Below are 13,660 nucleotides of genomic sequence, written 5' to 3' on the forward strand. Positions count from 1 at the left end.
TGATGTGCCACATCTTTTGAAGGGATTCAGAAATAATACGCTTGTGAAATATGTTCATTTTATTCTAAATTCCGTGGCAAAGATTGCAAAGTTATCCCATATGGCACAAGCATACATCTACAACCATACAAGGGGAGAAGACTTCTTTCAAATGCATAAATTAACAGATTGCCATATTTTACCCGATAAACTTAGAAAAATGAAGGTCAAGGTTGCTACCCAGGTATTCAACAGGACAGTAGGCACTACCATGAAATCTTTGGCAGGGAATGTGGATGATATTGACGATGGAGCATCACAGACTGCTGATCTTATCTTGTTTATAAATAAACTAAAATCATTTAAATTTGTAGATTCCAAAACCCACAAAACGTCAGTACCGCCTTCAGTCCGCAACTGGATTACAACTCTGGAAGCTATGTCATATCTGAGTGAGAAATTACTCGCGTATTATTAATCCACTTTTGTTCTTCCACGTAACCTAAACCAAGAACCGTTGAAAACTTTTTTGGTATGGTAAGAAGTCAGGATGCACGTAACATTAACCCCACTTGTTCAAATTTTATTGATACTTTCAAGTCGCTTCTGATGAAATTGTTCAAATGTTTGATGTGCCACATCTTTTGAAGGGATTCAGAAATAATACGCTTGTGAAATATGTTCATTTTATTCTAAATTCCGTGGCAAAGATTGCATAGTTATCCCATATGGCACAAGCATACATCTACAACCATACAAGGGGAGAAGACTTCTTTCAAATGCATAAATTAACAGATTGCCATATTTTACCCGATAAACTTAGAAAAATGAAGGTCAAGGTTGCTACCCAGGTATTCAACAGGACAGTAGGCACTACCATGAAATCTTTGGCAGGGAATGTGGATGATATTGACGATGGAGCATCACAGACTGCTGATCTTATCTTGTTTATAAATAAACTAAAATCATTTAAATTTGTAGATTCCAAAACCCACAAAACGTCAGTACCGCCTTCAGTCCGCAACTGGATTACAACTCTGGAAGCTATGTCATATCTGAGTGAGAAATTACTCGCGTATTATTAATCCACTTTTGTTCTTCCACGTAACCTAAACCAAGATCCGTTGAAAACTTTTTTGGTATGGTAAGAAGTCAGGATGCACGTAACATTAACCCCACTTGTTCAAATTTTATTGATACTTTTAAGTCGCTTCTGATGAAATTGTTCAAATGTTTTATGTGCCACATCTTTTGAAGGGATGCAGAAATGATATGCTGGTGAAAGATATTCATTTTATTCAAAATTCCGTGGCGAAAATTTCAAAGTGGTCTCATATGGCACAAGCATACATCTACAACCATGCAAGGAGATAAGACTTTTTTCAAATGCATAAATTAACAGATTGCCATATTACGAAAATATGAGCACATCTTGAAAGATGTTAAAGAGAGCAAATCTCAGAATTTAACGCCTAAGAAAAGGAAACTTTACAATAAATCTTTGCAGCTAAAAAAAGCCAGAGGAAACATGGAGAGGAAGATTAGAAAGATGGAATGCAAAGTAAATAAAGAGCGCCATGTATCCTTTAAAAATAAACTGAATAAACTCACTTACAGTCTTATGTCTCAATTGAGACATAAAAAAAGGTATATATAAATAAAGGAAATAACCATAAGCATTTGTTTTTACAAAAGGACCAATTAAATCTTCAAATTTAGTTGGTATCCTAAAATCAGTCAAATCAAATATTTTTTAAAGAAATTTGGAATTAGTTTCAGTAATTTGTGACCAGGGTAGCTTAAATGCTGGTGCAATAAATATCCGGAAAAAGGAAACCCATGAACAGTACCTTCGAAATGGTTCGGAATGTAAGATTTATAGGTTTGAAATTGACGGCTATGAAATTCTACAAATGTTTGATGTGCCACATCTTTTGAAGGGATTCAGAAATAATACGCTTAAGAAAGATGATCATTTTATTCTAAATTCCGTGGCAAAGATTGCAAGGTTATCCCATATGGCACAAGCATACATCTACAACCATACAAGGGGAGAAGACTTCTTTCAAATGCATAAATTAACAGATTGCCATATTTTACCCGATAAACTTAGAAAAATGAAGGTCAAGGTTGCTGCCCAGGTATTCAACAGGACAGTAGGCACTACCATGAAATCTTTGGCAGAGAATGTGGATGATATTGACAATGGAGCATCACAGACTGCTGATCTTATCTTGTTTATAAATAAACTAAAATCATTTAAATTTTTAGATTCCAAAACCCACAAAACGTCAGTACCGCCTTCAGTCCGCAACTGGATTACAACTCTGGAAGCTATGTCATATCTGAGTGAGAAATTACTCGCGTATTATTAATCCACTTTTGTTCTTCCACGTAACCTAAACCAAGATCCGTTGAAAACTTTTTTGGTATGGTAAGAAGTCAGGATGCACGTAACATTAACCCCACTTGTTCAAATTTTATTGATACTTTCATGTCGCTTCTGATGAAATTGTTCAAATGTTTGATGTGCCACATCTTTTGAAGAGATTCAGAAATAATACGCTTGAGAAAGATGATCATTTTATTCTAAATTCCAAGGCAAAGATTGCAAGGTTATCCCATATGGCACAAGCATACATCTACAACCATACAAGGGGAGAAGACTTCTTTCAAATGCATAAATTAACAGATTGCCATATTTTACCCGATAAACTTAGAAAAATGAAGGTCAAGGTTGCTACCCAGGTATTCAACAGGACAGTAGGCACTACCATAAAATCTTTGGTAGAGAATGTGGATGATATTGACGATGGAGCATCACAGACTGCTGATCTTATCTTGTTTATAAATAAACTAAAATCCTTTAAATTTGTAGATTCCAAAACCCACAAAACGTCGGTACCGCCTTCAGTCCGCCACTGGATTACAACTCTGGAAGCTATGTCATATTTAAGTGAGAAATTACTCGCGTATTATTAATCCACTTTTGTTCTTCCACGTAACCTAAACCAAGATCCGTTGAAAACTTTTTTGGTATGGTAAGAAGTCAGGATGCACGTAACATTAACCCCACTTGTTCAAATTTTATTGATACTTTTAAGTCGCTTCTGATGAAATTGTTCAAATGTTTGATGTGCCACATCTTTTGAAGGGATGCAGAAATGATATGCTGGTGAAAGATATTCATTTTATTCAAAATTCCGTGGCGAAAATTTCAAAGTGGTCTCATATGGCACAAGCATACATCTACAACCATGCAAGGAGATAAGACTTTTTTCAAATGCATAAATTAACAGATTGCCATATTACGAAAATATGAGCACATCTTGAAAGATGTTAAAGAGAGCAAATCTCAGAATTTAACGCCTAAGAAAAGGAAACTTTACAATAAATCTTTGCAGCTAAAAAAAGCCAGAGGAAACATGGAGAGGAAGATTAGAAAGATGGAATGCAAAGTAAATAAAGAGCGCCATGTATCCTTTAAAAATAAACTGAATAAACTCACTTACAGTCTTATGTCTCAATTGAGACATAAAAAAAGGTATATATAAATAAAGGAAATAACCATAAGCATTTGTTTTTACAAAAGGACCAATTAAATCTTCAAATTTAGTTGGTATCCTAAAATCAGTCAAATCAAATATTTTTTAAAGAAATTTGGAATTAGTTTCAGTAATTTGTGACCAGGGTAGCTTAAATGCTGGTGCAATAAATATCCGGAAAAAGGAAACCCATGAACAGTACCTTCGAAATGGTTCGGAATGTAAGATTTATAGGTTTGAAATTGACGGCTATGAAATTCTACAAATGTTTGATGTGCCACATCTTTTGAAGGGATTCAGAAATAATACGCTTAAGAAAGATGATCATTTTATTCTAAATTCCGTGGCAAAGATTGCAAGGTTATCCCATATGGCACAAGCATACATCTACAACCATACAAGGGGAGAAGACTTCTTTCAAATGCATAAATTAACAGATTGCCATATTTTACCCGATAAACTTAGAAAAATGAAGGTCAAGGTTGCTGCCCAGGTATTCAACAGGACAGTAGGCACTACCATGAAATCTTTGGCAGAGAATGTGGATGATATTGACAATGGAGCATCACAGACTGCTGATCTTATCTTGTTTATAAATAAACTAAAATCATTTAAATTTTTAGATTCCAAAACCCACAAAACGTCAGTACCGCCTTCAGTCCGCAACTGGATTACAACTCTGGAAGCTATGTCATATCTGAGTGAGAAATTACTCGCGTATTATTAATCCACTTTTGTTCTTCCACGTAACCTAAACCAAGATCCGTTGAAAACTTTTTTGGTATGGTAAGAAGTCAGGATGCACGTAACATTAACCCCACTTGTTCAACTTTTATTGATACTTTTAAGTCGCTTCTGATGAAATTGTTCAAATGTTTGATGTGCCACATCTTTTGAAGGGATGCAGAAATGATATGCTGGTGAAAGATATTCATTTTATTCAAAATTCCGTGGCGAAAATTTCAAAGTGGTCTCATATGGCACAAGCATACATCTACAACCATGCAAGGAGATAAGACTTTTTTCAAATGCATAAATTAACAGATTGCCATATTACGAAAATATGAGCACATCTTGAAAGATGTTAAAGAGAGCAAATCTCAGAATTTAACGCCCAAAAAAAGGAAACTTTACAATAAATCTTTGCAGCTAAAAAAAGCCAGAGGAAACATGGAGAGGAAGATTAGAAAGATGGAATGCAAAGTAAATAAAGAGCGCCATGTATCCTTTTAAAAAAAAAACTGAATAAACTCACTTACAGTCTTATGTCTCAATTGAGACATAAAAAAAGGTATATATAAATAAAGGAAATAACCATAAGCATTTGTTTTTACAAAAGGACCAATTAAATCTTCAAATTTAGTTGGTATCCTAAAATCAGTCAAATCAAATATTTTTTAAAGAAATTTGGAATTAGTTTCAGTAATTTGTGACCAGGGTAGCTTAAATGCTGGTGCAATAAATATCCGGAAAAAGGAAACCCATGAACAGTACCTTTGAAATGGTTCGGAATGTAAGATTTATAGGTTTGAAATTGACAGCTATGAAATTCTACAAATGTTTGATGTGCCACATCTTTTGAAGGGATTCAGAAATAATACGCTTGAGAAAGATGATCATTTTATTCTAAATTCCGTGGCAAAGATTGCAAGGTTATCCCATATGGCACAAGCATACATCTACAACCATACAAGGGGAGAAGACTTCTTTCAAATGCATAAATTAACAGATTGCCATATTTTACCCGATAAACTTAGAAAAATGAAGGTCAAGGTTGCTACCCAGGTATTCAACAGGACAGTAGGCACTACCATGAAATCTTTGGCAGAGAATGTGGATGATATTGACGATGGAGCATCACAGACTGCTGATCTTATCTTGTTTATAAATAAACTAAAATCATTTAAATTTGTAGATTCCAAAACCCACAAAACGTCAGTACCGCCTTCAGTCCGCAACTGGATTACAACTCTGGAAGCTATGTCATATTTGAGTGAGAAATTACTCGCGTATTATTAATCCACTTTTGTTCTTCCACGTAACCTAAACCAAGATCCGTTGAAAACTTTTTTGGTATGGTAAGAAGTCAGGATGCACGTAACATTAACCCCACTTGTTCAAATTTTATTGATACTTTCAAGTCGCTTCTGATGAAATTGTTCAAATGTTTGATGTGCCACATCTTTTGAAGGGATTCAGAAATAATACGCTTGTGAAATATGTTCATTTTATTCTAAATTCCGTGGCAAAGATTGCAAAGTTATCCCATATGGCACAAGCATACATCTACAACCATACAAGGGGAGAAGACTTCTTTCAAATGCATAAATTAACAGATTGCCATATTTTACCCGATAAACTTAGAAAAATGAAGGTCAAGGTTGCTACCCAGGTATTCAACAGGACAGTAGGCACTACCATGAAATCTTTGGCAGGGAATGTGGATGATATTGACGATGGAGCATCACAGACTGCTGATCTTATCTTGTTTATAAATAAACTAAAATCATTTAAATTTGTAGATTCCAAAACCCACAAAACGTCAGTACCGCCTTCAGTCCGCAACTGGATTACAACTCTGGAAGCTATGTCATATCTGAGTGAGAAATTACTCGCGTATTATTAATCCACTTTTGTTCTTCCACGTAACCTAAACCAAGAACCGTTGAAAACTTTTTTGGTATGGTAAGAAGTCAGGATGCACGTAACATTAACCCCACTTGTTCAAATTTTATTGATACTTTCAAGTCGCTTCTGATGAAATTGTTCAAATGTTTGATGTGCCACATCTTTTGAAGGGATTCAGAAATAATACGCTTGTGAAATATGTTCATTTTATTCTAAATTCCGTGGCAAAGATTGCATAGTTATCCCATATGGCACAAGCATACATCTACAACCATACAAGGGGAGAAGACTTCTTTCAAATGCATAAATTAACAGATTGCCATATTTTACCCGATAAACTTAGAAAAATGAAGGTCAAGGTTGCTACCCAGGTATTCAACAGGACAGTAGGCACTACCATGAAATCTTTGGCAGGGAATGTGGATGATATTGACGATGGAGCATCACAGACTGCTGATCTTATCTTGTTTATAAATAAACTAAAATCATTTAAATTTGTAGATTCCAAAACCCACAAAACGTCAGTACCGCCTTCAGTCCGCAACTGGATTACAACTCTGGAAGCTATGTCATATCTGAGTGAGAAATTACTCGCGTATTATTAATCCACTTTTGTTCTTCCACGTAACCTAAACCAAGATCCGTTGAAAACTTTTTTGGTATGGTAAGAAGTCAGGATGCACGTAACATTAACCCCACTTGTTCAAATTTTATTGATACTTTTAAGTCGCTTCTGATGAAATTGTTCAAATGTTTTATGTGCCACATCTTTTGAAGGGATGCAGAAATGATATGCTGGTGAAAGATATTCATTTTATTCAAAATTCCGTGGCGAAAATTTCAAAGTGGTCTCATATGGCACAAGCATACATCTACAACCATGCAAGGAGATAAGACTTTTTTCAAATGCATAAATTAACAGATTGCCATATTACGAAAATATGAGCACATCTTGAAAGATGTTAAAGAGAGCAAATCTCAGAATTTAACGCCTAAGAAAAGGAAACTTTACAATAAATCTTTGCAGCTAAAAAAAGCCAGAGGAAACATGGAGAGGAAGATTAGAAAGATGGAATGCAAAGTAAATAAAGAGCGCCATGTATCCTTTAAAAATAAACTGAATAAACTCACTTACAGTCTTATGTCTCAATTGAGACATAAAAAAAGGTATATATAAATAAAGGAAATAACCATAAGCATTTGTTTTTACAAAAGGACCAATTAAATCTTCAAATTTAGTTGGTATCCTAAAATCAGTCAAATCAAATATTTTTTAAAGAAATTTGGAATTAGTTTCAGTAATTTGTGACCAGGGTAGCTTAAATGCTGGTGCAATAAATATCCGGAAAAAGGAAACCCATGAACAGTACCTTCGAAATGGTTCGGAATGTAAGATTTATAGGTTTGAAATTGACGGCTATGAAATTCTACAAATGTTTGATGTGCCACATCTTTTGAAGGGATTCAGAAATAATACGCTTAAGAAAGATGATCATTTTATTCTAAATTCCGTGGCAAAGATTGCAAGGTTATCCCATATGGCACAAGCATACATCTACAACCATACAAGGGGAGAAGACTTCTTTCAAATGCATAAATTAACAGATTGCCATATTTTACCCGATAAACTTAGAAAAATGAAGGTCAAGGTTGCTGCCCAGGTATTCAACAGGACAGTAGGCACTACCATGAAATCTTTGGCAGAGAATGTGGATGATATTGACAATGGAGCATCACAGACTGCTGATCTTATCTTGTTTATAAATAAACTAAAATCATTTAAATTTTTAGATTCCAAAACCCACAAAACGTCAGTACCGCCTTCAGTCCGCAACTGGATTACAACTCTGGAAGCTATGTCATATCTGAGTGAGAAATTACTCGCGTATTATTAATCCACTTTTGTTCTTCCACGTAACCTAAACCAAGATCCGTTGAAAACTTTTTTGGTATGGTAAGAAGTCAGGATGCACGTAACATTAACCCCACTTGTTCAAATTTTATTGATACTTTTAAGTCGCTTCTGATGAAATTGTTCAAATGTTTGATGTGCCACATCTTTTGAAGGGATGCAGAAATGATATGCTGGTGAAAGATATTCATTTTATTCAAAATTCCGTGGCGAAAATTTCAAAGTGGTCTCATATGGCACAAGCATACATCTACAACCATGCAAGGAGATAAGACTTTTTTCAAATGCATAAATTAACAGATTGCCATATTACGAAAATATGAGCACATCTTGAAAGATGTTAAAGAGAGCAAATCTCAGAATTTAACGCCCAAAAAAAGGAAACTTTACAATAAATCTTTGCAGCTAAAAAAAGCCAGAGGAAACATGGAGAGGAAGATTAGAAAGATGGAATGCAAAGTAAATAAAGAGCGCCATGTATCCTTTTAAAAAAAAAACTGAATAAACTCACTTACAGTCTTATGTCTCAATTGAGACATAAAAAAAGGTATATATAAATAAAGGAAATAACCATAAGCATTTGTTTTTACAAAAGGACCAATTAAATCTTCAAATTTAGTTGGTATCCTAAAATCAGTCAAATCAAATATTTTTTAAAGAAATTTGGAATTAGTTTCAGTAATTTGTGACCAGGGTAGCTTAAATGCTGGTGCAATAAATATCCGGAAAAAGGAAACCCATGAACAGTACCTTTGAAATGGTTCGGAATGTAAGATTTATAGGTTTGAAATTGACAGCTATGAAATTCTACAAATGTTTGATGTGCCACATCTTTTGAAGGGATTCAGAAATAATACGCTTGAGAAAGATGATCATTTTATTCTAAATTCCGTGGCAAAGATTGCAAGGTTATCCCATATGGCACAAGCATACATCTACAACCATACAAGGGGAGAAGACTTCTTTCAAATGCATAAATTAACAGATTGCCATATTTTACCCGATAAACTTAGAAAAATGAAGGTCAAGGTTGCTACCCAGGTATTCAACAGGACAGTAGGCACTACCATGAAATCTTTGGCAGAGAATGTGGATGATATTGACGATGGAGCATCACAGACTGCTGATCTTATCTTGTTTATAAATAAACTAAAATCATTTAAATTTGTAGATTCCAAAACCCACAAAACGTCAGTACCGCCTTCAGTCCGCAACTGGATTACAACTCTGGAAGCTATGTCATATTTGAGTGAGAAATTACTCGCGTATTATTAATCCACTTTTGTTCTTCCACGTAACCTAAACCAAGATCCGTTGAAAACTTTTTTGGTATGGTAAGAAGTCAGGATGCACGTAACATTAACCCCACTTGTTCAAATTTTATTGATACTTTCAAGTCGCTTCTGATGAAATTGTTCAAATGTTTGATGTGCCACATCTTTTGAAGGGATTCAGAAATAATACGCTTGTGAAATATGTTCATTTTATTCTAAATTCCGTGGCAAAGATTGCAAAGTTATCCCATATGGCACAAGCATACATCTACAACCATACAAGGGGAGAAGACTTCTTTCAAATGCATAAATTAACAGATTGCCATATTTTACCCGATAAACTTAGAAAAATGAAGGTCAAGGTTGCTACCCAGGTATTCAACAGGACAGTAGGCACTACCATGAAATCTTTGGCAGGGAATGTGGATGATATTGACGATGGAGCATCACAGACTGCTGATCTTATCTTGTTTATAAATAAACTAAAATCATTTAAATTTGTAGATTCCAAAACCCACAAAACGTCAGTACCGCCTTCAGTCCGCAACTGGATTACAACTCTGGAAGCTATGTCATATCTGAGTGAGAAATTACTCGCGTATTATTAATCCACTTTTGTTCTTCCACGTAACCTAAACCAAGAACCGTTGAAAACTTTTTTGGTATGGTAAGAAGTCAGGATGCACGTAACATTAACCCCACTTGTTCAAATTTTATTGATACTTTCAAGTCGCTTCTGATGAAATTGTTCAAATGTTTGATGTGCCACATCTTTTGAAGGGATTCAGAAATAATACGCTTGTGAAATATGTTCATTTTATTCTAAATTCCGTGGCAAAGATTGCATAGTTATCCCATATGGCACAAGCATACATCTACAACCATACAAGGGGAGAAGACTTCTTTCAAATGCATAAATTAACAGATTGCCATATTTTACCCGATAAACTTAGAAAAATGAAGGTCAAGGTTGCTACCCAGGTATTCAACAGGACAGTAGGCACTACCATGAAATCTTTGGCAGGGAATGTGGATGATATTGACGATGGAGCATCACAGACTGCTGATCTTATCTTGTTTATAAATAAACTAAAATCATTTAAATTTGTAGATTCCAAAACCCACAAAACGTCAGTACCGCCTTCAGTCCGCAACTGGATTACAACTCTGGAAGCTATGTCATATCTGAGTGAGAAATTACTCGCGTATTATTAATCCACTTTTGTTCTTCCACGTAACCTAAACCAAGATCCGTTGAAAACTTTTTTGGTATGGTAAGAAGTCAGGATGCACGTAACATTAACCCCACTTGTTCAAATTTTATTGATACTTTTAAGTCGCTTCTGATGAAATTGTTCAAATGTTTTATGTGCCACATCTTTTGAAGGGATGCAGAAATGATATGCTGGTGAAAGATATTCATTTTATTCAAAATTCCGTGGCGAAAATTTCAAAGTGGTCTCATATGGCACAAGCATACATCTACAACCATGCAAGGAGATAAGACTTTTTTCAAATGCATAAATTAACAGATTGCCATATTACGAAAATATGAGCACATCTTGAAAGATGTTAAAGAGAGCAAATCTCAGAATTTAACGCCCAAAAAAAGGAAACTTTACAATAAATCTTTGCAGCTAAAAAAAGCCAGAGGAAACATGGAGAGGAAGATTAGAAAGATGGAATGCAAAGTAAATAAAGAGCGCCATGTATCCTTTAAAAAAAAAACTGAATAAACTCACTTACAGTCTTATGTCTCAATTGAGACATAAAAAAAGGTACTTATATATAAATAAAGGAAATAACCATAAGCATTTGTTTTTACAAAAGGACCAATTAAATCTTCAAATTTAGTTGGTATCCTAAAATCAGTCAAATCAAATATTTTTTAAAGAAATTTGGAATTAGTTTCAGTAATTTGTGACCAGGGTAGCTTAAATGCTGGTGCAATAAATATCCGGAAAAAGGAAACCCATGAACAGTACCTTCGAAATGGTTCGGAATGTAAGATTTATAGGTTTGAAATTGACGGCTATGAAATTCTACAAATGTTTGATGTGCCACATCTTTTGAAGGGATTCAGAAATAATACGCTTGAGAAAGATGATCATTTTATTCTAAATTCCGTGGCAAAGATTGCAAGGTTATCCCATATGGCACAAGCATACATCTACAACCATACAAGGGGAGAAGACTTCTTTCAAATGCATAAATTAACAGATTGCCATATTTTACCCGATAAACTTAGAAAAATGAAGGTCAAGGTTGCTGCCCAGGTATTCAACGGGACAGTAGGCACTACCATAAAATCTTTGGTAGAGAATGTGGATGATATTGACGATGGAGCATCACAGACTGCTGATCTTATCTTGTTTATAAATAAACTAAAATCCTTTAAATTTGTAGATTCCAAAACCCACAAAACGTCAGTACCGCCTTCAGTCCAGGGCTCCATGGTCACTGCCATCAGCTTCAACGCTGACTAGCCGAAGTACCTCTACTCATCGAGTGTGGAGAAATTTGGGCCCTCACTCGATCGGTTATAACCAAAATAAGGGTACAACTCTTACAATTGGAAGACCCTTTTCTGTAGCTCGATCTAAACGAATAGACGAACAATTGGTTCGAGCTATAGTCAAGCAGTATTACCCTTTTAATATTGTTGACCATCCTGAGTTTAAAAAGTTTGTAAACATGCTGTGCCCAAATTACAATATGCCAAGCAGAAAAACTATTTCAAATAGCATCATTCCACGAATGTACATAAGTGGTAAAGAAATGGTTTTCGCAAAGTTGCAAAATGTTGACGCCGTAAGCCTGACTACGGATGGATGGACCTCAATAAATAACCATAGCTTCATTGCAATTACTGCTCATTTTATCGGAAAAAATTAAAGGGGCTGTTTTCTTAATTCACATCTTGTAGGTTGTACAAATTTTAAGAGACATACGGCAGAACATTTAGCATGTCAATTAAAGGAACAAGTTAATAAATAGGGTTTAAAAGATTATGTGTTGTATCGGATAACGCATCCAATATTGTTGCAGCCATACGATTAACCAAGTGGCGGCACTTTCCGTGTTTTGCACACACAGTAAATTTAGCTGTTCAATCTGGAATAAATTCCATAAAACTTCAAGTCGATAAAGTTAAATCTATTGTAGAATATTTTAAACGTAGTTCATCTGCTTTGTTGAAACTGCATATAATGCAATTACAAAGCAAGACGTACTTACCAGATGGAATACTACTTATGATATGGTTAACAGAATTCTAAAAGTAAAAGATGCCGTGTTGATGGTTTTAGCTGTGGAGAATCCACAGCTAAACTCCTTTCTCAACTAGACTGGACTATATTAGAGAAAGCATTACTTACTTTAGAATTGTTTTATGACATAACCGTGGAAATATCCGCTGAAATATCAGTAACATTATCTAAAGTATTATTTTTGTGAAGGCAATAAGGAATCATTTATGTAAACAATTATTCTTTTCTCACTTAAAGTTCTTATTTATTTTTTATTTTTTTGTCACATTTAATGTTTATATCTTTTTAATTTATGAAAACCTAATTGGTCTTTTTATGTTAAAAAAATTGCTGTTTTTAATACTTATTTTGTATGACTGTATGTTTTCTGAATAAAATAAAATAAAATAAAACTAAACGTTCCAGAAAACCTCACAGAGGTAGTCGATACGATAAAAAATTAAACCGTTGAAATAAACAATAGATTTAAGTCAGTAGAAATAGATGAACTATCCACACAGGGCAACATTCCTTGACCCACGATTTAAAAAAATATGTGTTTTCTTCCCAGAGTAGATTTGAAGAAACTTCAAATAAAATTACTGTGAAAATAGAAAACTTCAAAATGTCACAACCTAGTCGACCAACTCCATCAGCTCCTTCATCATCTTCGGATATTACCGTTAAAAAATCTGCTCTTTGGGATGACTTTGATGATACGGTTCAGCATGTTATATGTAACTTCAAATAATCCATAAGTCGCTAGCATCATCGAGATAAACAAATATATAAATGAACCACTAATAAGACGAAATAAAGATCCATTACATTGGTGGGAGGAGAGGAAACTCATATATCCTCGATTATATGTTGATGCAACGGAGATTATGGATTGTTGCTACATCTGTACCCTGCGATAGAATATTTTCAAAAGCGGGATTACCAATAACCACAGAGCGTAGTCGCTTGAAACTTTTTTCTCCAACGTTATGGCTAAAATGGTCAACTATAAGTACTGCATTGTACCTAAATGCAAATGTACAACCATTACTCCAGATAAAATATTTATCAATG

The sequence above is a fragment of the Micrasema longulum genome, unplaced genomic scaffold (assembly GCF_059751315.1).
Source record: "Micrasema longulum isolate JH-2025_06_02 unplaced genomic scaffold, ASM5975131v1 h1tg000287l, whole genome shotgun sequence".
NCBI classification, from domain to species: domain Eukaryota; kingdom Metazoa; phylum Arthropoda; class Insecta; order Trichoptera; family Brachycentridae; genus Micrasema; species Micrasema longulum.